Source organism: Cajanus cajan, chromosome 2 (genome assembly GCF_000230855.2).
Source record: "Cajanus cajan strain Asha chromosome 2, NIPB_CcT2T_4, whole genome shotgun sequence".
In the NCBI taxonomy this organism is placed as follows: Eukaryota; Viridiplantae; Streptophyta; class Magnoliopsida; order Fabales; family Fabaceae; genus Cajanus; species Cajanus cajan.
This window is the reverse complement of record NC_138518.1, coordinates 35,162,842-35,190,273: the sequence shown is the minus strand read 5'-3', so window position 1 is coordinate 35,190,273 and position 27,432 is coordinate 35,162,842.

The window sequence follows — 27,432 nt, the reverse complement described above, 5'->3', positions numbered from 1 at the left end:
AATCAAATAGAATTAGGTGCATCATATTTGCATACATGCATACAGATGATAGGTGTACTAGAAGATCACTTATTCTCTGTTTATCTTAAAAAAAAAAAAGAAAAAAAAAAAAAAAAATTTCAATACGCTCGTATTGGTCCCAATACGGCCGTATTAAGACGACCGTTGAAGCAACCTTTCAGCTTCAATACGGGCGTATTAAATCCAATACGTCCGTATTGACCTCCAATACGCCCGTATTGAATTCAATACGGGCCGTATTGGTTGCCAAAATTGCCCAATAACGGCTACACCAATACGGCCGTATTGAATCAATACGGGACGTATTGGCGAAAATTTGTCTATAAATAAGCGTTTTCCTTCTCATTTTTGCATTCCAATCTTCATTCCTCTGCATCCTGCTTGTGAGTGAACCCCAAGAAGAAACCTCAGAAATGGCAGAATCATCTAGAAAGAGGCAGAGGGCCCCAGCTCGACGTGAGATGACAGACAGACATCAAGAACGGCTGCAGCTCATAGAGTCATTCACCTTCGAGCCGTCGAGGGCGCTCGACTTCGACATTCTCCGTACAGTGGGCTTGGAGGATGAAGTCCGAGGCTACTTCGACAGTATAGGATGGGGATTCCTCCTTGATCCCCCTTCTCACCTGTACTTGACGGCGACGAAGGAGTTTCTGGCCACTGTCGGCGTTACTGAGTCAACAAACAGTTTTGGGGAGGCTGTCTGCTCAGTTGACTTCTGGATGAACCAGGGGTACCGCTCACTGACGTTGGACGAGTTCAACGTCCAAGCAGGATTTTTCAGCAGGACTGATCAGCTGGCATATCGAGATGCTATATGCGAGTGGCCTGATCAGTGGACCCTGGTCGGCATGTGGAGAGCGATCACAGGCCACGAAGACTATCATGCCGGGGTGAAGGGCACCCGGCTCCCGACCGCTCTTCGGATCTGTCACAAGATCCTCACCAGCACCATCCATGGCAGGTGGAAGAGCCCCGAGTCGGTGACACGGCCGGATTTATTAGCATTATACTACATGGCCACCAGTCGGAGGGCCAACCCCGGATACTTCTTCCTCGAGCACGTCAAGAACTTGGGGGCACGAGAGGGAGGATCTAGGCAGGGATACATCCTGGTTGCCCCACTCCTCTCACGGCTTGCGGAGACTTGGGGATGCCCAGACGGCGCAGAGCCAGGGCCATTGGCACCGAAGCCAATTAATGCCTCCACCTTGATCAGTATGAAGATCATAGCGAGGTCAGGAGGGGGGTATGTACGAGCGGATGGCCCCGATGCCTTCGCCGAGCTCTTCAATGACGTTGATCTTCAGGGCGACGGCAGCCCACAGCCAGAGGCCGGCACCTCACAGTCGGATAGGGCCTACTTTGATGCCCGCTTTGACGCTTTACAGCAAAGCATCGATACTCAATTCGATGCTTTTCAGCACAGTATCGGCGCATGGCAGCAGAGCACCGATACTCGACTGGACACTTTAGTGCAGGGGTTCGACAACCTCTCGGTCTGGATGCACCGCCAGTTCCCCGCTCCTCCACAGGACCCGCCGGCAGAAGAATGAAGATCGGCTTTCTTTTTCCTATTTTTATGTATTTGTTTGAATGGGCTGCGTCCCATCATTTCCCTTGTACAAAATTTCATGTTTATTTAATGAATGAAATTTTTCACTCTTTGAGTCTAAATCTTTTAGCACTTTTATTTTTGTACAACAAAAGCCAAAATCAACAAAAAAGGCAAAATACAGAAAAAGCCAAAATCAAAAAAGGCAAAAATATAGAAAAAGCCGAAATCAATAAAGAGGCAGAAAATCCAGCAAAATTGTACAGAATAACCGAGCCTGGAGAGGCTCACCGAAATAATACTCTCTCATCATACAGAATAATTGAGCCTGGAGAGGCTTGCCGAAAAAATACTTCCTCAGAATAATTAAGCCTGGAGAGGCTTGCAGAAACAATACTCTCTCACCATACAGAATAACCGAGCCTGGAGAGGCTTGTCGAAATAATACTCGTACAGAATAATTGAGCCTGGAGAGGCTTGCCGAAACAATACTCCCTCTTAGAATAATTGAGCCTGGAGAGGCTCGCCGAAATAATACTCTCTCAGAATAACTGAGCCTGGAGAGGCTCGCAGAAATAATACTCCCCAGAGAAACCTCAGCTTAAGCTCATGGAACAAATCCCCAGCGAGAGCTATCAAAGCAAGATCGTCAAAATCCCCAATGGAAGCGCGATCATCCAAAGCAAAATATTCAGTCAAAGGACTTGAAACTTCCTCAGTGGAAGATAGCTCTCTGACTCAAGCGCTGAGTGAGGCTAAGCCTGCAGAGGCTTCCTAAATAATACTCTGGGATACATAAGATCCCCAAATCCCCAGTCGCCTACTCAAGAGGCACCCCTACAAAAGGAGAAAAATAAAAAAAAATCAATAACCATTCCCCAAGCGGAATCCGGCACTCAACCGAACACCAAACATCAAGATAATTCGCCTACTCAGAGGCACTCCTTCAAAAAGAGGAAAAATCAAAAGATCAATAATCATTCCCCAAGCGGAATTCGGCATTCAGCCAATCATTGAACGTCAAGATGATCCGCCTAACAGAAGAGGCTAATCACAACAAAATGACAAAATCCCCCAGCGGATGATAGCCTACATAGAGGCAACAAAACCAGAAAAACAAAAAGAGTCACCCGAATAAGGATAACCGGGATACTCCACCATCGTCGAAAGGACGTCAGCCAAATCATAAGGCATCGCTCACATCAGAAAGAGCATCTTCGTGTCTACACCCCAAGGAAACAGAAATTCCTCAATGGGTACCAACTACGCAATGGAAAGTTGGGACACAAGAACCTATGAGTAACTGCACATCCCCTAGACGGATCCCTGCGTTATCCAGCCCTCAGCGGCACCAAAATCAAAAACAAATCGTCGAAGCAGCATCGTGGACTGTGGAGACAAACTTATCTCAAAACCCTGGAGAGGGCAAACTCACCCTGGAGAGGGCAAACTCAGCCACCCTGGAGAGGGCAAACTCACCCTGGAGAGGGCAAACTCACCCTGGAGAGGGCAAACTCAACACCTGGAGAGGGCAAACTCAGCCACCCTGGAGAGGGCAAACTCACCCTGGAGAGGGCAAACTCACCCTGGAGAGGGCAAACTCAGCCACCCTGGAGAGGGCAAACTCACCCTGGAGAGGGCAAACTCACCCTGGAGAGGGCAAACTCACCCTGGAGAGGGCAAACTCAGCCACCCTGGAGAGGGCAAACTCACCCTGGAGAGGGCAAACTCACCCTGGAGAGGGCAAACTCAGCCACCCTGGAGAGGGCAAACTCACCCTGGAGAGGGCAAACTCACCCTGGAGAGGGCAAACTCAGCCACCCTGGAGAGGGCAAACTCATCCTGGAGAGGGCAAACTCACCCTGGAGAGGGCAAACTCACCCTGGAGAGGGCAAGACTCATGCTACCAAAGTGACTAGAAGCGCGGAGGTATGCACCAACCTGGAGAGGCTACTCAACAATTTTCCCACCTGAAGACACTACAAGTCAGAAGGATGGCACATTCCCCGGACAATTGGGTCAACTCCTTTACTTATCAAACGGTACACCAAAAGGCCGTTTGACTAAGTAAAGGGGGGGCAGCTGTAGACCCCTAAAATTGTCCGGGTCGGAAACAAAGCTTGAAGACTCTTGAGGACTGAAGGAAAGTCAGCCAGAAGGACTCATGGAAGGCCCTAGGAGGATTCTCTGTAGGTCTAGAGGTCTTGTAATAGCTCAAAATAAGGAAGTGGAGGGAATGAAGCCCAATACGGCCTCCCAAAAGTTCAGTACGGCCGTATTGAACATTTTGAACTACAATACGACCGCACTGAACTAAATACGGCCGTATTGAGGTTTCTTGAACTTCAATACGGCCGCACTGAACTCAGTACGGCTGTATTGAGGTTTCTTGAACTTCAATACGGTCGTACTGAATTCAATACGGCCGTATTGTAGTTCAAAACTTCAATACGGGCCGTATTGACTCCAAGGCCCGTATTGCGCCTGTTCCCTATAAATAAGACGTCATTTGGACGTCATTCTACACTTGGACACTGAGTTTGAACCCTCTTCTTGAGTATTCTGGGTTTTTTTGAGCAGTGCTCTGCCTAGAAATCACTCGGAGAGTTGATCCGACAAAGTTCTCGAGTTCTGAGCTTTTTGCTTGAGTCTCGAACGGAGTCGAAGGGAAATCCTCCGGATTTCCATAGTTAAAATTTTCTAGGAGGGAGCGAGCGGGCTTGTAGAGCGAGGGAACGCCAAAAAGCTTCCCAGTTTTACTTGAATATAAAAGCACGCTTCAAAGGTTTCTTCTTAAAGACCTTCCTTTTACTGCTTTCTGTGTGTATATTTAACTGTCATCATGTAGATAGTTAAGTTATAATTGTTTAGAATAAATAGGGGTAATTTAGTAATTTTGCACTATTATTTTTAGAAATAATCTGTCATAGGGAACCCGAAAGGGGCGCTGTGGGGTGCTAACACCTTCCCCACGCGTAACCGACTCCCTTACCCGACTCTGGTTGTCATGGCCGAAGTCGATTTTTTGAATCGATTGCCTTAAACTTCTTTTTCCAATGTTTTGAGTAAAACATTGGTGGCGACTCCATGAACCCTTCCTTTTTATGAAAACCGCTAATCCATGGAGGGTCCCGCTTGGGATTAACATGGATTGGTGAGCCTTGTAGACCCCTAAAATTGTCCGGGTCGGAAATAAAGCTTGAAGACTCTCGAAGACTGAAGGATAATCAGCCAGAAGGACTCCTCGAAGGCCCTAGGAGGGTTCTCTGTAGGTCTAGATGTCTTAGAATAGCTCAAAATAAGGAAGTGGAGGGAAAAAGCCCAATACGGCCGTACTAAAGTCAATACGACCGTATTGACACTTCAATACGGTCGTACTGAAGTCAATACGACCGTATTGACACTTCAATACAACCGCAGCGAACTCAATACGGGCGTATTGAAATTTCTGAATTTCAATACGACCGTATTGAACTTCAATACGACCGTATTGAAGTTCAAAAATTTCAATACGGCCGTATTGCCCCTGTAGGCCGTATTGCGCCTATTCCCTATAAATATGACGTCAATTGGACGTCATTCCACACTTTCACACTCAGTTTTGACTCCCTCCTTGAGTATTCTGGGGTTTTTGAGCAGTGTTCTGCCCTAGAAATCTCTCTGGGAGTCGATCCGACGAAGTTCTGGAATTCCGAGCACTTAGCTTGGAGATTCGAACCTAGTCGAAGGGAAATCCTCCGGATTTCCATAGTCAAAATTTTATAGGAGGGAGCGAGCGGGCTTGTAGAGCGAGGGAACGCCAAAAAGCTTCCCAGTTTTACGAAATATATAAAAGCACGCTTCAAAGGTTTCTTCTTAAAGTCCTTCCTTTTACTGCTTTCTGTGTGCATATTTAAACTGTCATCATGTAGATAGTTAATTTATAATTGCTTAGAATAAATAGGGGTAATTTAGTAATTTTACACTGTTATTTTAGAAATAATCTGTCATAGGGAACCCGAAAGGGGCGCTGTGGGGTGCTAACACCTTCCCCACGCGTAACCGACTCCCTTACCCAACTCTGGTTGTAATGGCCAAAGTTGATTTATAAAATCAATTACCTTATCCCTTTTTCCAATGTTTTGAGTAAAACATTGGTGGCGACTCCACGAACCCTCCTTTTGCGAAAACCACTAATCCATGGAGGGTCCCGCTTGGGATTAATATGGATTGGTAAGCCTTTTAATAAAATTGCTCGTTTGACGAGGTCTCAGTTTGAGAATAAGTCATTCTAGCAATCCACATTTTTAAAAACAAATAACGAGTCCAACCATCCTTCGCGAATGCCGAAAGCCCGTTTCGGGCCGGTGGCGACAGATGGCGACTCCACTGGGGAAGCTTTGAGAGTCAGTCCCATTTAGTGACAGATTATTTTTAACAAATAATAGTTAAAATTACTTTATTACCCCTTGTTTGTATGATAACATGTTTATCTATGTGGCTTTTAAATAACTGTTGTATTTTTAAAATTTACGCAATTGTTTGAAATAAAAACTGCACACAAACCTTTGCACACAACAGTTCCCTCTATACCCGGGGGCATGAGTGATTAACCATAGGGAGTGGATGTTAGTACGGCCGGTTGTCGAATGGGTCTATAGGTGCCCGTAGACCGTTGTCGGAAAACATCACTCAAGGTGATAACCATGAACTTGAGTCCGACGGTGCGTTGGAGCTTTCCATCGACCTACGATGAGAGGAATTGGGTCCCTATAATGGGGGCACCTTGGGGGCCTTTGACCAAGTGAGAACAGTTAGATCCTCCTTGAATATGCACTTTTCTGCAGGAGACCCCTACCTCGTGATTCGCTCGTGACTGTTCGTGGATGAGTGAATTGTTTGTGCATTCGTTATGTGACATTGTTTGTGCATTAATAAATAACCTCGTGATAAGGTCTAAAGAATAATCCCCATGCATGAAAATACCATGACATGAGAGGAAAAATCATGTGTGAAAATATAATAAAAGTAAGGAGCATAGGCATCATTATCAATAATACCTCATGCATCCTCATCATCATTTATAGGTTCACTAATACCCTCTCGATGTGAGTGAAAGAGACCCGTGACTATTGAGATTCTCCGTTGTGGAGAGATAATAGCCTAGGGAGGGTGATAAACTTTCATCTTAAAAAGACAGCGCCTCAAAGATGAAAGATTATCAAGCTCACATCAAGAGTGTATTCATATCATAAATAAGCTAATTAGAATAAACATTCATTTTAGAAAGTGGCTGGTCATCTCTCTGTCCTCACACGCGCAGAAAATCAAGAAAATGGAAGCGCTGGGGGAGCAAAATAAGAAGCTCACAACCGAGCTCTCTCAGCTCAACAAGAAAATGGACGCGTTGGAGGAACGAAATAAGGAGCTTACAGCCGAGCTCTCACAGCTCAAAGAGCAAATGGCGCAAATGATGGAACTCATGCGTCACCACAACATACAAGGGGCTGAGCACAGTGACCATGAGTCCCATCATGTTGGAGGAAGAGTGGAACAAGAGCTGAAAAGCGGGAAGCTAGCTAAACCTTCCCAATCATTTAAAGCTAAGAAGACCTTTGGGAAGAAGAAGGAGAGAGAAGTCAGTGCCATAACCATCCCTTCGTCTTCTTCCACTTCGAAGTCAGGAGGATCGCAATTCAAACCTGTGAAGAAGTTTGATAAACTTCCGACCACATATAGCGACATCCTGCCGAAGCTAGTGGAAGCACGTCTTCTAGCTTACGTTCCACTAAAGAAGATTGATCCACCTCATCCCAGTTGGTACAAACCACAAGACAAATGTTTATACCATTCGGGGGCATCGGGGCATTCAACGGAGAACTGCAGAGCTCTCAAATATAAGGTCCAAGACCTTATTGATGCCGGGTGGATCACTTTTGATTCGATAGCGCCCGACGTGAGCAAGACTCCTCGGCCAAAGCAGGAGTAGAGAGAAGAACAAGCCACGATAGGGCCCCTTCATATTTCTCTTTTAGGGACTCGTGATCAGTACCCTAGATCATGAGGACCTTTTCATGTAAATAAGGGTTTTGTACAGTTTTAATACATATCAATAAAGAGGCATTTTTCACATTATTCTCTTTTTTGTTCTTTTCTCTCTTTCCTCATTAACATTAATAATTCTAAACCTAAACAGAACCAATAAAATAATTATGTCTGTAATTGTTCGCTCTGACCGGGATCCAAAAGTTGAGGATGAATGGGTTGAGTTGGACAGTGATGAGGAAACCATTTCTCCGGATCTGCAAAGATTGCTAGATCAAGAAGCTTGTCAAGAGAAATTGGAGACTATAAATTTGGGGCATGGCCGAGAGATAAAAGAGGTCAATATTGGGACCCATATCAGTGATGAAATAAGGACACATGCTTCCGCTATGATTATAATAAAATCATTCTTCATTGCTTCTTTTCTTGCTTATAATAAAATTCTAAACCACATTATTTTTAACCCTGTTTGAATAAACATGAATGAGGTTAAAATCATCTTAATGATAATAAACCCACATCATTTTTATGTGGAGGTGTGTGTGACAACTTGGAGCATCTTCCCTTGGCCTCGACAAGTGCCATCATGGGTAAAAAGAAATCTTTCAAAATAAAAGAAGCTCGGCAGGAAACCCAAAAAGGGGACTGCGCAAAAATAAGAGCAAAAGACCCGCTAGGAATCCCACGAAAGGGTGACCTAGGCAAAAGTTAGGGTTACAATAATAAACAAAAACAAAGGTCCGCTAAAACGCCACAAAAGGGTGTTTTAGGCAAAAATAAGGACAATCAAAAAACAAAAGAAATCCATGATGGTACCATGAACCAAATTCAAAAAGAAAGGTTCAAGGGAAGCTATCCAAGTTGTCGAATCACAACACGATTTTTTAACTTCATAAGTGTTTAATCAAACAAGCCTAAACACTTAAGCCTACCTTGGCCACCCATTCTTACAAAAACCATTTTTGAAAAATAATCCCCTCTAAAACACAAACTTTTGAAAAATATACCTTTCCTTCTTTTCTCTCTTGTCCCAACGATTTTAGAATAATCTAGCGGAAGCATGGAGAAATAAATCATCACTGATAATGGATCTAATCTGAACAACAAAATGGTGGAAGAACTGTGCCAAGAATTCAAGATCCAACACCACAACTCTTCCCCATATCGGCCAAAGATGAATGGGGCAGTCGAGGCAACCAATAAGAACATCAAAAAATAGTGCAAAAGATGGTTGTAAGACTGACACAAGATATTACCCTTTGCTCTTCATGGTTATAGGACTTCAGGAGGCAGTTCTACCCATCGAAGTCGAGATATTCTATCTAAGGGTAATCATGGAAACAAAACTTTCCGAGGCAGAATGGGTTCAAAGCCAATATGACCAGTTGAACCCTATCAAAAAGAAACGGCTGAACGCCATATGCCATGGTCAAGCCTATCAGAGGAAGATCAAAAAGGCTTTTGACAAGAAAGTCCACCCTCGAGTCTACCATGAGGGAGAGTTGGTAATGAAGAAATTACTACCAACTCAAAAAGGGCAAAATCGGAAAGTGTGCCCCAAATCACGGAGGACCATACGTGGTAAAACGAGCTTTCTCAGGAGGAGCATTGATCCTCACAAACATGGATGGAGAAGAACTTCGATACCTAGTCAACACTGACGTGGTAAAGAAGTACTATGCTTGAAGACGTTGCTTGCATAGGCCCGCTAGGACGAAAACCCAAAAAGGGCGTCCTAGGCAAAAGTTAGGGCAAAATAAAAAGCCTGCCAGTACAAGGGTACTAGGCAAAACAAAGGCAAATTTACCCCGTTAGGATACGTCCTAAGCAAAAGTTAGGGGCAAAAGAATAAGATATAAAAACAAAGCAAGCAACGATCACTTGAACCGAAAACCGAAAGGCGATTCAAGTGATTATCTTCTAGAAGCGAGCATCTTGCAGCATCTACACTCCTGGCTCAGGCCGAAGCAATTAGGGGAACGTAAAGAGCAACAATTACAGATATAATTGTTAAGCCCAATGTATATAGCCTACCCTGGCCAGCCATTCTTCAGAAATTTCCTTCTGTATATCTTTCTGTAAAAACACTTGTGAATATCAATAAAATATCCATTTGTTTCTTTTCTTTCTTGACCACGTGATTATGCCTCTGAATTGGTTTTTCATAAAAATTGTACGAAATTCCATTAATAATCGGTCAATAAAAGAAAATTGGAGGGGTCCCTATAAAATCCATAATCTCCTGCATAAAGGCTCACAAAAAATACTCCCTCGCGTCAATGACAGAAAGTCCTCCAAGAAGAAGAGGATAGGGAGAGCCACTCACTTTTCTAAATAAATGAACAAAAGTAAAAAATTGTATTGCATTTGTGCATCACACACACATTAGTTGCACATTCAAAGACCTTATCATGAGGCAACTGCATAAAATAGAAAAAATAGAAAAATTGCTTGTGTATGACAACAGCAAACAAAATGCAAAGATTCAGAAAATCAACAACGTCATACAGAATAACTGAGCCTGGAGAGGCTCACCGAAATAATACTCTCAGAATAATTGAGCCTGGAGAGGCTTGCCGAAATAATACTCGTACAGAATAATTGAGCCTGGAGAGGCTTGCCGAAACAATACTCCCACAGAATAATTGAGCCTGGAGAGGCTTGCCGAAATAATACTCCTACAAAATAACTGAGCCTGGAGAGGCTTGCCGAAATAATACTCTCTCATAAATTTAATTTCTTTAGCACTTTTAATTTCTGTACAGCAAAAGCCAAAAACATAAAAAAAGGCAAAATACAGAAAAAGCCAAATCAGAAGAAAAGGCAAAATACAGAAAAAGCCGAAAATAAAAAAGGCAAGGATATAGAAAATCCAACAAACAATTTGTACCAAATAACTAAGCCTGGAGAGGCTTACCAAAATAATACTCCACATCCTCCACAGTATGCAGAATAACTGAGCCTGGAGAGGCTCGCAGAAATAATACTCCCCAGAGGGAACCTCAGCTCAAGCTCACGGAAAAATCCCCAGCGAGAGCTATCAAAGCAAAATCGACGCAATCCCCAATGGAAGTGCGATCATCCAAACAGTATATACAAGTCAAAGGACTTAACACTTCCTCAGTGGAAGATAGCTCTCCGACTCAAAGCACTGAGCGAGGCTAAGCCTGTAGAGGCTTCCTAAATAATACTCTGGGATACAATAAGATCCCCAAATCCCCAATCGCCTACTCAAGAGGCATCCCTGCAAAAAGGAGAAGAAAATCAAAAATATCAATAAGTATTCCCCAAGTGGAATCCGGCTCTTAGCCAAACATCGAACGTCAAGCCGATACGCCTAACAGAAGAGGCTAATCAAAATCAACGACGAAATCCCCCAGCGGATAACAGCCTACACAGAGGCAAAAATCAGAAAATCAAAAAGAGATACCCGAATAAGGATGAACCGGGATACTCCACCAACGTCAAAGGACGTCAGCCAAACATAAGGCATCGCTCAACTCAGAGAGAAAGAGCATCTGTGTCTACACCCCAAGGAGTCAGAAATTCCCCATGGGTACCAACAATGCAATGCAAGTTGGGGCACAGGAACCTGTGAATGACTGCACATCCCCTAGACGGATCCCTGCGTTATCCAGCCCTCAGCGGCACAAAATCAGAAAAACAAACCGTCGAAGCAGCATTGTGGACTGTGGAGACAAACTATACTCAACTACCTCATTTTGAGAGGCAAGGTCTGGAGAGACAGTACTCAAACAAGGTCTGGAGAGACGGTACTCAAACAAGGTCTGGAGAGACAGTACTCAAACAAGGTCTGGAGAGACAATACTCAAACGAGGTCTGGAGAGACAATACTCAAACAAGGTCTGGAGAGACGGTACTCAAACAAAGTCTGGAGAGACGGTACTCAAACAAGGTCTGGAGAGACGGTACTCAAACAAAGTCTGGAGAGACGGTACTCAAACAAGGTCTGGAGAGACAGTACTCAAGGTCTGGAGAGACAGTACTCAAGGTCTGGAGAGACAATACTCAAGGTCTGGAGAGACAATACTCAGCCATCAGTGTCGTCAAAGGCACGTTGGTGTTAAACTTAGCTACCGAGGTTGTCAGAAGCGCCGAGGTATGCAATAACCTGGAGAGGCTACTCAACAATTTTCCCACCTGAAGACACTACAAGTCGGAAGGATGGCACATCACCCGGACAATTGGGTCAACTCCTTTACTTGTCAGCCGGTACACCAAAAGACCGTTTGACTAAGTAAAGGGGGGGCAGCTGTAGACCCCTAAAATTGTCCGGGTCGGAAATAAAGCTTGAAGACTCTCGAAGACTGAAGGATAATCAGCCAGAAGGACTCCTCGAAGGCCCTAGGAGGGTTCTCTGTAGGTCTAGATGTCTTAGAATAGCTCAAAATAAGGAAGTGGAGGGAAAAAGCCCAATACGGCCGTACTAAAGTCAATACGACCGTATTGACACTTCAATACGGTCGTACTGAAGTCAATACGACCGTATTGACACTTCAATACAACCGCAGCGAACTCAATACGGGCGTATTGAAATTTCTGAATTTCAATACGACCGTATTGAACTTCAATACGACCGTATTGAAGTTCAAAAATTTCAATACGGCCGTATTGCCCCTGTAGGCCGTATTGCGCCTATTCCCTATAAATATGACGTCAATTGGACGTCATTCCACACTTTCACACTCAGTTTTGACTCCCTCCTTGAGTATTCTGGGGTTTTTGAGCAGTGTTCTGCCCTAGAAATCTCTCTGGGAGTCGATCCGACGAAGTTCTGGAATTCCGAGCACTTAGCTTGGAGATTCGAACCTAGTCGAAGGGAAATCCTCCGGATTTCCATAGTCAAAATTTTATAGGAGGGAGCGAGCGGGCTTGTAGAGCGAGGGAACGCCAAAAAGCTTCCCAGTTTTACGAAATATATAAAAGCACGCTTCAAAGGTTTCTTCTTAAAGTCCTTCCTTTTACTGCTTTCTGTGTGCATATTTAAACTGTCATCATGTAGATAGTTAATTTATAATTGCTTAGAATAAATAGGGGTAATTTAGTAATTTTACACTGTTATTTTAGAAATAATCTGTCATAGGGAACCCGAAAGGGGCGCTGTGGGGTGCTAACACCTTCCCCACGCGTAACCGACTCCCTTACCCAACTCTGGTTGTAATGGCCAAAGTTGATTTATAAAATCAATTGCCTTATCCCTTTTTCCAATGTTTTGAGTAAAACATTGGTGGCGACTCCACGAACCCTCCTTTTGCGAAAACCACTAATCCATGGAGGGTCCCGCTTGGGATTAATATGGATTGGTAAGCCTTTTAATAAAATTGCTCGTTTGACGAGGTCTCAGTTTGAGAATAAGTCATTCTAGCAATCCACATTTTTAAAAACAAATAACGAGTCCAACCATCCTTCGCGAATGCCGAAAGCCCGTTTCGGGCCGGTGGCGACAAGCCTTTTAATAAAATTGCTCGTTTGACAAGGTCTCAGTTTGAGAATAAGTCATTCTAGCAATCCATATTTTTAAAACAAATAAAAGAGTCCAACCATCCATCGCGAATGCCGAAAGCCCGTTTCGGGCCGGTGGCGACAAGTATCAAAACAAATAAGCAATCATGAATAGCATTAACTAAGCTATATCATGTCTTTCAGCCAAATTCTGAGAAAACAATATACAAGTAAGCACAACACTAACAACACATGGGAAACATCATCATCATTATCCTCATCATAAAGAAAAACATTGTTAGAGTACACACAACTAAATAACAACAAACATAATCAATCATCATAATAGCATATATATCTATTTGGCTTTAATAATTGTTGTATGTTTAAATTCTCGCAATTGTTTGAAATAAAAACTGCACACAAACCTTTGCACACAACAGTTCCCTCTATACCCGGGGGCATGAGTGGAAAGCCATAGGGAGTGGATGTTAGTACGGCCGGTTGTCGAATGGGTCTATAGGTGCCCGTAGACCGTTGTCGGAAAGCATCACTCAAGGTGATAACCATGAACTTGAGTCCGACAGTTCGTTGGAGCTTTCCATCGACTTACGACAAGAGGAATTGGGTCCCTATAATGGGGGCACCTTGGGGGCCTCAGACCGGTGAGAACAGTTAGAACCACCTTGAATATGCACTTTTCTGCAGGATACCCCTACCTCGTGATTCGCTCGTGACTGTTCGTGGATGAGTGAATTGTTTGTGTATAGGTTTATGTGATATTGTTTGTGCATTAATAATAAACCTCGTGATAAGGTCTAAAGAATAATCCCCATGCATGAAAATACCATGACATGAGAGGAAAGACCATGTGTGAAAATATAATAAAAGTGAGGAGCATGTGCATCATTACCAATAAGTTATCATGCATCCTCATAAACCATGCATTCTAGGTTCACCAATACCTCTTGACATGAGTAAAAGAGACCCATAATTATCGAGATTCTCCGTTGAGGAGAGATCATAAGTCAAGGAGGGTAGTAACACTCTGTTTTAAAAAGGCAGCGCCTTAAAAATGGAGGGTTATCAAGCTCATGTCAAGAGCGTATTCATCCCATAAATAAACTAATTAAACATTCATTTTAGAAAGTGGCTGGTCATCTCTCTGTCCTCACGCGCGCGCAGAAAATCAAGAAGATGGACGCGTTGGAGGAACAAAATAAGAAGCTTACAGCCGAGCTCTCACAGCTCAAGGAGCAAATGGCGCAAATGATGGAACTCATGCGTCACCACAACATACACGGGGCTGAGCACAGTGACCATGAGTCCCATCATGTTGGAGGAAAAATGGAACAAGAGCTGAAAAGTGGGAAGCTAGCTAAACCTTCCCAATCATTTAAAGCTAAGAAGACCTTTGGGAAGAAGAAGGAGAGAGGAGTCAGCGCCATAACCATTTCCTCGTCTTCCTCCACTTCGAAGTTAGGAAAGTCGCAATACAACTCTGTGAAGAAGTTTGATAAACTTCCGACCACATATAGCGACCTCCTGCCGAAGCTAGTGGAAGCACGTCTTCTAGCTTACGTTCCACTAAAGAAGATTGATCCACCTCATCCCTATTGGTACATGTCGCCACCGGCCCGAAACGGGCTTTCGGCATTCGCGAAGGATGGTTGGACTCTTTTATTTGTTTAAAAATATGGATCGCTTGAATGACTTATTCTCAAACTGAGACCTTGTCAAACGAGCAATTTTATTAAAAGGCTCACCAATCCATGTTAATCCCAAGCGGGACCCTCCATGGATTCGCGGTTTTCATAAAAAGGAAGGGTTCATGGAGTCGCCACCAATGTTTTACTCAAAACATTGGAAAAAGAAGTTTAAGGCAATCGATTCAAAAATCGACTTCGGCCATGACAACCAGAGTCGGGTAAGGGAGTCGGTTACGCGTGGGGAAGGTGTTAGCACCCCACAGCGCCCCTTTCGGGTTCCCTATGACAGATTATTTCTAAAAATAATAGTGCGAAATTACTAAATTACCCCTATTTATTCTAAACAATTATAACTTAACTATCTACATGATGACAGTTAAATATACACACAGAAAGCAGTAAAAGGAAGGTCTTAAGAAGAAACCTTTGAAGCGTGCTTTTATATTCAAGTAAAACTGGGAAGCTTTTTGGCGTTCCCTCGCTCTACAAGCCCGCTCGCTCCCTCCTAGAAAATTTTAACTATGGAAATCCGGAGGATTTCCCTTCGACTCAGTTCGAGACTCAAGCAAAAAGCTCAGAACTCGAGAACTTTGTCGGATCAACTCTCCGAGTGATTTCTAGGCAGAGCACTGCTCAAAAAAACCTAGAATACTCAAGAAGAGGGTTAAAACTCAGTGTAAAAGTGTTGAATGACGTCCAAATGACGTCTTATTTATAGGGAACAGGCGCAATACGGGCCCTGGAGTCAATACGGCCCGTATTGAAGTTTTGAACTACAATACGGCCGTATTGAATTCAGTACGGCCGTATTGAAGTTCAAGAAACCTCAATACAGCCGTATTGAGTTCAATGCGGCCGTATTGAACTTTTGGGAGGCCGTATTGGGCTTCATTCCCTCCACTTCCTTATTTTGAGCTATTACAAGACCTCTAGACCTACAGAGAATCCTCCTAGGGCCTTCCATGAGTCCTTCTGGCTGACTTTCCTTCAGTCCTCAAGAGTCTTCAAGCTTTATTTCCGACCCAGACAATTTTAGGGGTCTACAGCTGCCCCCCCTTTACTTAGTCGGACGACCTTTTGGTGTACCGGTTGACAAGTAAAGGAGTTGACCCAATTGTCCGGGTGATGTGCCAACCTTCTGACTTGTAGCGTCTTCCGGTGGAAAATTGTTGACTAGCCTCTCCAGGTTGTTGCATACCTCGGCGCTTCTGACAACCTCGGTAGCTGAGTTTACCCTCTCCAGGGTCAACTTCACTCGACGCCCGAGCCGGAAGTTGAACACCAACGTGCCTCTGACGACGCTGATGGTTGAGTACTGTCTCTCCAGACCTTGAGTACCGTCTCTCCAGACTTTGAGTACCGTCTCTCCAGACTTTGAGTACCGTCTCTCCAGACTTTGAGTACCGTCTCTCCAGACTTTGAGTACCGTCTCTCCAGACTTTGAGTACCGTCTCTCCAGACTTTGAGTACCGTCTCTCCAGACTTTGAGTACCGTCTCTCCAGACTTTGAGTACCGTCTCTCCAGACTCTGAGTACCGTCTCTCCAGACTTTGAGTATCGTCTCTCCAGACTTTGAGTACCGTCTCTCCAGACTTTGAGTATCGTCTCTCCAGACTCTGAGTACCGTCTCTCCAGACTTTGAGTACCGTCTCTCCAGACTTTGAGTACCGTCTCTCCAGACTTTGAGTACCGTCTCTCCAGACTTTGAGTACCGTCTCTCCAGACTTTGAGTACCGTCTCTCCAGACTTTGAGTACCCGTCTCTCCAGACTTTGAGTACCGTCTCTCCAGACTTTGAGTACCGTCTCTCCAGACTTTGAGTACCGTCTCTCCAGACTTTGAGTACCGTCTCTCCAGACTTTGAGTACCGTCTCTCCAGACTTTGAGTTCCGTCTCTCCAGACTTTGCTTCGGTTGTCTCTGACGGCCTAGGCAACTGAGTTTGCCCTCTCCAGGGTCTGCGTCCGTGTCTTCTGATCACTTCGGCAATGCGAGTTTACCCTCTCCAGGGATCTGAGATGATTTTTTGTCTCCACAGTCCACTATGCTGCTTCGATGGTTTTTCTGATTTTGTGCCACTGAGGGCTGGATAACGCAGGGATCCGTCTAGGGGATGTGCAGTCATTCATAGGTTCTTGTGCCCCAACTTGCATTTGCATAGTTGGTACCCATGGGGAATTTCTGACTCCTTGGGGTGTAGACACAGATGCTCTTCTTGAATTGAGCGATGCCTTATGTTTGGCTGACGTCCTTTGACGTTGGTGGAGTATCCCGGTTATCCTTATTCGGGTATCTCTTTTGGATTTTCTGATTTTTGCTGCCTCTGTGTAGGCTGTTATCCGCTGGGGGATTCTGTCGTTCAATTCTTGACTGGCCTCTTCTGTTAGGCAAATCATCTTGATGTTCGGTGTTTGGCTGGATGCCGAATTCCGCTTGGGGAATATTTATTGATATTTTTTTTTTATTTTTTCTCCTTTTGTAGGGGTGCCTCTTGAGTAGGCGACTGGGGATTTGGGGATCTTACGTATCCCAGAGTATTATTTAGGAAGCCTCTGCAAGCTTAGCCTCACTCAGCGCTTGAGTCAGAGAGCTATCTTCCACTGAGGAAGTTTCAAGTCCTTTGACTGAATATTTTGCTTGGATGATCGCGCTTCCATTGGGGATTTTGACGATCTTGCTTTGATAGCTCTCGCTGGGGATTTGTTCCATGAGCTTAAGCTGAGGTTTCTCTAGGGAGTATTATTTCTGCGAGCCTCTCCAGGCTCAGTTATTCTGAGAGAGTATTATTTCGGCGAGCCTCTCCAGGCTCAATTATTCTAAGAGGGAGTATTGTTTCGGCAAGCCTCTCCAGGCTCAATTATTCTGAGAGAGTATTATTTCGGCGAGCCTCTCCAGGCTCAGTTATTCTGAGAGAGTATTATTTCAGCAAGCCTCTCCAGGCTCAGTTATTCTGTGAGAGTATTATTTCGGCAAGCCTCTCCAGGCTCAGTTATTCTGATGAGGGAGTATTATTTCGGCAAGCCTCTCCAGGCTCAATTATTCTAAGAGAGTATTATTTCGGCGAGCCTCTCCAGGCTCAATTATTCTGTACAATTGGAATCTTTCCCTTTTTTTGTCGAATTTTGACTTTTTCTGTATTTGATTGCTTTTTCTGTCGATTTGCGGCTTTTTTGTTGACCGCTGCTGTCGCCACCGGCCCGAAACGGGCTTTCGGCATTCGCGAAGGATGGTTGGACTCTTTGTTTTGTTTAAAAATATGGATTGCTAGAATGACTTATTCTCAAACTGAGACCTCGTCAAACGAGCAATTTTATTAAAAGGCTCACCAATCCATGTTAATCCCAAGCGGGACCCTCCATGGATTAGCGGTTTTCATAAAAAGGAAGGGTTCATGGAGTCGCCACCAATGTTTTACTCAAAACATTGGAAAAAGAAGCTTAAGGCAATCGATTCAAAAATCGACTTCGGCCATTACAACCAGAGTCGGGTAAGGGAGTCGGTTACGTGTGGGGAAGGTGTTAGCACCCCACAACGCCCCTTTCGGGTTCCCTATGACAGATTATTTCTAAAAATAATAGTGCAAAATTACTAAATTACCCCTATTTATTCTAAGCAATTATAAATTAACTATCTACATGATGACAGTTTAATATGCACACAGAAAGCAGTAAAAGAAGGGATTTTTAGAAAAGAAACCTCTTGAAGCGTGCTTTTTATATATCAAGTAAAACTGGGAAGCTTTTTGGCGTTCCCTCGCTCTACAAGCCCGCTCACTCCTTCCTAAAAATAATTTTTGACTATGGAAATCCGGAGGATTTCCCTTCGACTAAGTTCGAATCTCCAAGCTAAATGCTCGGAATTCCAGAACTTCGTCGGATCGACTCCCAGAGAGATTTCTAGGGCAGAACACTGCTCAAAAACCCCAGAATACTCAAGGAGGGAGTCAAAACTGTGTGTAAAAGTGTCGAATGACGTTCAAATGACGTCTTATTTATAGGGGGGAGGCGCAGTACGGCCCCTGGGTCCAATACGGCCCGTATTGAAGTTTTGAACTTCAATACGGCCGTATTGAATTTAATACGGCCGTATTGAAGTTTTTGAACTTCAATACGGCCGTATTGGTTTCAGTACGGCCGTATTGCAGTTCAATAATGCAATACGGACCGTACTGAATTCCAAGGAGGCCGTATTGAGCTCCACTCCTCTCACTTTCTTATTTTTGACTACTCTAAGACCTCTAAACCTACAGATAGTCATCCTATGGTCTTCTGGGAGTCCTTCTGGCTGACTTTCCTTTGATCCTCGAGAGTCTTCAAGCTTTATTTTCGACCCGGACAATTTTAGGGGTCTACAGCTGCCCCCCCCTTTACTTAGTCGGACGGCCTTTTGGTGTACCGGCTGACAAGTAAAGGAGTTGACCCAATTGTCCGGGTGATGTGCCATCCTTCTGACTTGTAGCGTCTTCCGGTGGAAAATTTTGTTGAGTAGCCTCTCCAGGTTAGCTTCACTCAACGCCCGAGCCGGAAGCTGTGAGTACAGTCTCTCCAGACACAACTTCACTCGACGCCCGAGCTGGAAGTTGTATACCTCCATGTCTTCTGAACACTTCAGTAATTGAGTTTGCCCTCTCCAGGGTTAGCTTCACTATACGCCCTAGCCGGAAGCTGCGAGTACGGTCTCTCCAGATACAACTTCACTCGACGCCCGAGCCGGAAGTTGCATACCTCCATGTTTTCTGAACACGTTGGTACTTGAGTTTGCCCTCTCCAGGGTTAGCTTCACTAGACGCCCTAGCCGGAAGCTGCGAGTACGGTCTCTCCAGACACAACTTCACTCGACGCCCGAGCCGGAAGTTGGACACCTCCATGTTTTCTGAACACTTCGGTGATTGAGTTTGCCCTCTCCAGGGTTAGCTTCACTAGACGCCCTAGCCGGAAGCTGCGAGTACGGTCTCTCCAGATACAACTTCACTCGACGCCCGAGACGGAAGTTGCATACCTCCATGTTTTCTGAACACTTTGGTACTTGAGTTTGCCCTCTCCAGGGTTAGCTTCACTAGACGCCCTAGCCGGAAGCTGCGAGTACGGTCTCTCCAGACACAACTTCACTCGACGCCCGAGCCGGAAGTTGCACACCTCCATGTTTTCTGAACACTTCGGTGATTGAGTTTGCCCTCTCCAGGGTTAGCTTCACTAGACGCCCTAGCCGGAAGCTGCGAGTACGGTCTCTCCAGATACAACTTCACTCGACGCCCGAGCCGGAAGTTGCATACCTCCATGTTTTCTGAACACTTCGGTACTTGAGTTTGCCCTCTCCAGGGTTAGCTTCACTAGACGCCCTTTTTGGGTTTTCATCCTAGCGGGCCTATGCAAGCAACGTCTTCAAGCATAGTACTCCTTTACCACGTCAGCGTTGACTGGGTATCGAAGTTCTTTTCCATCCATGTCTGTGAGGATCAATGCTCCTCCTGAGAAGGCTCGTTTTACCACGTATGGTCCTCCGTGATTTGGGGCCCACTTTCCGGTTTTGTCCTTTCGAGTTGGTAGCAATTTCTTCATTACCAACTCTCCCTCATGGTAGACTCGAGGGTGGACTTTCTTGTCAAAAGCCTTTTTGATCTTCCTCTGATAGGCTTGACCATGGCATATGGCGTTCAACCGTTTTTCTTCAATGAGGTTCAACTGGTCATACCGGCTTTGAACCCGTTCTGCTTCGGAAAGTTTTGCTTCCATGATTACCCTTAGGGAAGGTATTTCGACTTCGACGGGTAGCACTGCCTCCATCCCATAGACGAGGGAGAATGGAGTAGCTCTTGTAGATGTGCGTACAGAAGTCCTATAACCATGGAAAGCGAAGGGTAACATCTCGTGCCAGTCTTTAAATGAGACAACCATCTTTTGCACTATTTTCTTGATGTTCTTATTGGTTGCCTCGACTGCCCCATTCATCTTTGGCCGATATGGGGAAGAGTTGCGGTGTTGGATCTTGAATTCTTGGCACAGTTCTTCCACCATTTTGTTGTTCAGATTAGATCCATTATCAGTGATGATTTATTTCTCCATGCTTCCACTAGATTATTCTAAAATCGTTTGGGACAAGAGAGAAAAGAAAGGAAAGATATTTTTTGTTCTGAAGTTTGTGTTTTAGAGGGGATTTATTTTTCAAAAATGGTTTTTGTAAGAATGGATGGCCAAGATAGGCTTATGTGTTTAGGCTTGTTTGATTAAACACTTATGAAGTTAAAAAGTCGTGTTGTGATTGACAACTTGGATAGCTTCCTTTGAACCTTTCTTTTTGAATTCGGTTCATGGTACCATCATGGATTTATTTTTGTTTTTTTTGATTGTCCTTATTTTTGCCTAAAACACCCTTTTGTGGCGTTTTAGTGGACCTTTGTTTTTGTTTATTTTTGTAACCCTAACTTTTGCCTAGGTCACCCTTTCGTGGGATTCCTAGCGGGTCTTTTGCTCTTATTTTTGCGCAGTCCCCTTTTTGAGTTTTCTGCCGAGCTTCTTTTATTTTAAAGGATTTATTTTTATCCATGATGGCACTTGTCGAGGCCAAGGGAAGGTGCTCCAAGTTGTCACACACACTTCCACATAAAGAATGATGCGGGTTTATTATTATTAAGATGATTTTAACCTCATTCATGTTTATTCAAACAGGGTTAAAAATAATGTGGTTTAGAATTTTATTATAAGCAAGAAAAGAAGCAATGAAGAATGATTTTATTATAATCATAGCGGAAACATGTGTTCTTATTTCATCACTGATATGGGTCCCAATGTTGACCTCTTATATCTCCCGGCCATGCCCCAAATTCACAGTCTCCAATTTCTCTTGATGAGTTGGAGTATGCGAGCTTCTCGTTCTAGCAGTCTTTGCAGATCCGGAGAGATTGTCTCCTCATCACTGTCCAACTCAACCCATTCACCTTCGGATCCCGGTCAGAGCGAACAATTACAGACATAATTATTTTATTGGTTCTGTTTAGGTTTAGAATTATTAATGTCAATGAGGGAAGAGAGAAAAGAACAAAAAAGAGAGTAATGTGCGAAAAATGCCTCTTTATTGATATGCATTAAAACTGTACAAAAACCCTTATTTACATGAAAAGGTTCTCATGATCTCGGGTACTGATCATGAGTCCTTGAAAGAGAAAAATGAAGGGGCTTTATCGTGGCTTGTTCTTCTCTCTACTCCTGCTTATGATGATGGGACTCATGGTCACTGTGGTGAGACCCATGTACATTATGGTGACGCATGAGTTCCATCATTTGCGCCATTTGTTCTTTGAGCTGTGAGAGCTCGGCTGTAAGCTTCTTATTTTGGTCCTCCAGCGCTTCCATCTTCTTGATTTTCTGCGTGCGTGTGAGGACAGAGAGATGACCAGCCACTTTCTAAAATGAATGTTTTATTCTAATTAGTTTATTCATGGTATGAATACGCTCTCGATGTGAGCTTGATAAGACTCCATCTTTAAGGCGCTGCCTTTTTAAGATGAAGGTTTATCACCCTCCCTAGCCTATGATCTCTCCCCAACGGAGAATCTCAATAGTCATGGGTCCCTTTTACTCACATCGAGAGGGTATTGGTGATCCTAAAATGAATAATTGATGAGGATGCATGAGGTATTATTGATAATGATGCCTATGCTCCTTACTTTTATTATATTTTCACACATTGGTTTTTCCTCTCATGTCATGACATTTTCATGCATGGGGATTATTCTTTAGACCTTATCACGAGGTTATTTATTAATGCACAAACAATTGCACATAAGCATTTACACAAACAATTCACTCATCCACGAACAGTCACGAGCGAATCACGAGGTAGGGGTATCCTGCAGAAATGGTGCATATTCAAGGTGGTTCTAACTGTTCTCACCAGTCCAAGGCCCCCAAGGTGCCCCCATTATAGGGACCCAATTCCTCTCATCGTAGGTCGATGGAAAGCTCCAACGCACCGTCGGACTCAAGTTCATGGTTATCACCTTGAGTGATGTTTTCCGACAACGGTCTACGGGCACCTATAGACCCATTCGACAACCGGCCGTACTAACATCCACTCCCTATGGTTAATCACTCATGCCCCCGGGTATAGAGGGAACTGTTGTGTGCAAAGGTTTGTGTGCAGTTTTTATTTCAAACAATTGCGTAAATTTAAACATACAACAGTTATTTAAAGCCATATAATAAATCATGTTATCATACAAGCAAGGGGTAACGAAGTAATTTTTAACTATTATTTGTTAAAAACAATCTGTCACTAAATGGGACTGACTCTCGAAGCTTCCCCAGTGGAGTCGCCATCTGTCGCCACCGGCCCGAAACGGGCTTTCGGCATTCGCGAAGGATGGTTGGACTCTTTGTTTTGTTTAAAAATATGGATTGCTAGAATGACTTATTCTCAAACTGAGACCTCGTCAAACGAGCAATTTTATTAAAAGGCTCACCAATCCATGTTAATCCCAAGCGGGACCCTCCATGGATTAGCGGTTTTCATAAAAAGGAAGGGTTCATGGAGTCGCCACCAATGTTTTACTCAAAACATTGGAAAAAGAAGCTTAAGGCAATCGATTCAAAAATCGACTTCGGCCATTACAACCAGAGTCGGGTAAGGGAGTCGGTTACGTGTGGGGAAGGTGTTAGCACCCCACAACGCCCCTTTCGGGTTCCCTATGACAGATTATTTCTAAAAATAATAGTGCAAAATTACTAAATTACCCCTATTTATTCTAAGCAATTATAAATTAACTATCTACATGATGACAGTTTAATATGCACACAGAAAGCAGTAAAAGAAGGGATTTTTAGAAAAGAAACCTCTTGAAGCGTGCTTTTTATATATCAAGTAAAACTGGGAAGCTTTTTGGCGTTCCCTCGCTCTACAAGCCCGCTCACTCCTTCCTAAAAATAATTTTTGACTATGGAAATCCGGAGGATTTCCCTTCGACTAAGTTCGAATCTCCAAGCTAAATGCTCGGAATTCCAGAACTTCGTCGGATCGACTCCCAGAGAGATTTCTAGGGCAGAACACTGCTCAAAAACCCCAGAATACTCAAGGAGGGAGTCAAAACTGTGTGTAAAAGTGTCGAATGACGTTCAAATGACGTCTTATTTATAGGGGGGAGGCGCAGTACGGCCCCTGGGTCCAATACGGCCCGTATTGAAGTTTTGAACTTCAATACGGCCGTATTGAATTTAATACGGCCGTATTGAAGTTTTTGAACTTCAATACGGCCGTATTGGTTTCAGTACGGCCGTATTGCAGTTCAATAATGCAATACGGACCGTACTGAATTCCAAGGAGGCCGTATTGAGCTCCACTCCCCTCACTTTCTTATTTTTGACTACTCTAAGACCTCTAAACCTACAGATAGTCATCCTATGGTCTTCTGGGAGTCCTTCTGGCTGACTTTCCTTTGATCCTCGAGAGTCTTCAAGCTTTATTTTCGACCCGGACAATTTTAGGGGTCTACAGCTGCCATACACAAGCAATTTTTCCTATTTTTCTGTTTTATGCAATTGCCTCATGAAGAGGTCTTTGAAAATTTCTTTGTGGCTAATACGACCATATCCATTTCAGTACGCCCGTATTGAGTTGAAAATTTGTTCATAACCCTATTTTTAGTACGGGTGTACTGAACATGATACGGACGCATTTGTTTTTTTTCTGAAGTTTGATTTTTTTTTTTTTTTTTTTTTTTATAAACAGAGAATAAGTGATCTTCCATTACACCTATCATCTGTATGCATGTATGCGGTATGATGCACCTAATTCTATTTGATTCATTTTTCAAAAGAATTAACCGATGCGTTTCTCTGTTTGGATTTTGCCATTCCTCAAGACGGACTGTGCGCTGCCGACTTCTATAACCGAGGAATGATGCATATTATATTGAGATTTGGTGTTATCAACCAAGTGATTCTTCCCTTCCTTTAGAAGATATGTCAACCCTCCTATTGACCACTATATCTCCATGTTTCCACTAGATTATCCTAAAATCGCTTGGGACAAGAGAGAAAAGAAAGGAAAGGTATATATTTTTGAAAGTTTGTGTTTTAGAGGGGTTTTTATTTTCATTTTGAAAAATGGTTTTTGTAAGAATGGCTGGCCAAGGTAGGCTTATTGTGTCTAGGCTTGTTTGTTTAAGCATTTATGAAGTTAATCAAATCTTGTTATTGACGTTGTGATTTGACAACTTAGATAGCTTCCCTTGAACCTTTCTTTTTGAATTCAGTTCATGGTACCATCATGGATTTATTTTCGTTTTTTGATTGTCCTTATTTTTGCCTAAAACACCCTTTTGTGGCGTCTTAGAGGACTTTTGTTTTTGTTCATTTTTGCAACCCTAACTTTTGCCTAGGTCACCCTTTCGTGGGATTCCTAGCGGGTCTTTTGCTCTTATTTTTGCGCAGCCCCCTTTTTGGGTTTCCTGCCGAGCTTTCTTTTATTTTAGAAGATTTCTTTTTATCCATGATGGCACTTGTCGAGGCCAAGGAAAGGTGCTCTAAGTTGTCACGCACACTTCCACATAAAAATGATGTGGGTTTATTGTTATTAAGACAATTTTAACCTTATTCATGCTTATTCAAACAGGGTTAAAAATAATGTGGTTTAGAGATTTATTGCAAGCAAGAAAAGAAGCAATAAGAAATAATAAAGAATGATTTTATTATAATCATAATGGAAACATGTGCCCTATCGAGGCTCGGGGGTCGGGCTGTCCCCGAGGAGTGATCTCTAATAGTCATCAGGTCTATACATCCCTATCAGAAGGAGAAAAGCACTTGATGACAACGACCGACCTTGACGTTTGTGAATCGGCCTTCCTAAAGATCTGGCTTAAAGAACGTCGAGAAGGATCTTGGTTCCTCTTCGTCCTTTGATCTTTATTAGGGTTGTATCCTAACCCTTGTTTTCCCGGATTATCCTTGATGATGGGTAGCTCCGGAATTCCTTGGGAGTCCTTGCCAAGTCCTTGTCCCGGCAAGTATCCATCTTTGGTGAGCATATGGGCTACCTTATTCATTTCTCGGGGAAATGTCTCAACATTGGCGATCTCCAATGCTTGGAAGGCGGTTTCTAAAGCTTCCTCTGCTGCATCCACGTAAGGTATGGTGGATGGCTTGCTGATGAGTATGTCATCTTCAGCTTGTACGGTCACCAGTTTGTCATCCACTATGAATTTGACTTTCTGGTGGAGCGTAGAGGGAACAGCTTTCGCATCATGAATCCAAGGTCGGCCGAGGAGACAGCTGTATGCGGGAGTAATGTCCATCACTTGAAATTCGACGTTGAAGATGGTGGGTCCAATTTGGATTGGAAGATTGATTTCTCCCACTACTTCTCTTTTAGATCCGTCGAAAGCTCGAACGATCATGTTGCTCGGGCGCATTTGGACTCCCTTGATTGCCACTTGATCCAGCGTTCTTTTTGGCATCACGTTCAAGGAAGATCCATTATCTACCAAGACTTTAGCGATGTGATACTCCTTGCACTTTACAGAGATGTGCAAGGGCTTGTTGTGGTTCGGTCCCTCAGCGGGGATCTCTTCATCGGTGAAAGAGAGGTGATCATTAGCCGTAATGTGACTAACAATCCCCTCAAATTTGTCTTGGGAGATAGTGTGCGACACATATGCCTCGTTCAAGACTTTCAACAGAGCTTGTCGATGCGGTTCGGAGCTTAGGATCAACGACAACAGAGTGATCTTTGCTGGTGTCCTATGAAGTTGATCCACGATGGAGTACTCGCTCTATCGGATAAACTTTAACAGCTCGTCTGTCTCCTCCTCGGATTCTTTATTTTCCTCGGTTTTTTCTTCTTTTTCTTTCCCTTTATTCTTGGGAGCTTTATCATGAAGATCTTCGGGAGTGTAGATCCTGCCACTCCTAGTCATGCCCCCAAGTCCAGCGATGTTAGAGATATCGCTGTCGGCAGAAAAATGGATGTCGTATATCCATGGCACAGCCTTATTTGATTCGTAGGGAAAAGGCCTTGGAGTAGTGATCCTTAACGGTGTCGGACCTTCCCCTTTGTTTGTCTTGATTACCAACAACGGAGTTGACGTGTGTTCGCTTGACGCGGTTGTTGGCTTGCATTTAATAACGAACGGCGTGCGATCCATTCTTTGAACATACGCATCGCTTAATCCTTTCTTTTTATTACTATTATTAATGAATTACTAGGAGGGATGTATGAAATGCAAACCTAGATCCCTCCATGATCTTTAATAAGAATGCATGATATGAGATGATGGCGATGAATATGCATGCATTGTGTTTATTCAACTAAGCATTATCATGTTTTTAGGATGTCCCTAAGATGATGCATGATATTGCTTGGTTTGGATAAATAACCCTTTTTTCCTTTTTTTTGGGTATTTTGTTTTTTGTATTTTTTTGGGTGAAAAGGGAAACTACCTACATGAATGTGATGATGGTAGATGTTAACACCATGTAACAGAAGATTCTTATTCCCATTTATTCTTATTTAAAAAGGAATGTTGTATGTTTAAAGAATGCAATGTATGCTCAAACAATGTCACATAAACAATGCACAAACAATTCACTCATCCACGAACAGTCACGAGCGAATCACGAGGTAGGGGTATCCTGCAGAAAAGTGCATATTCAAGGAGGTTCTAACTGTTC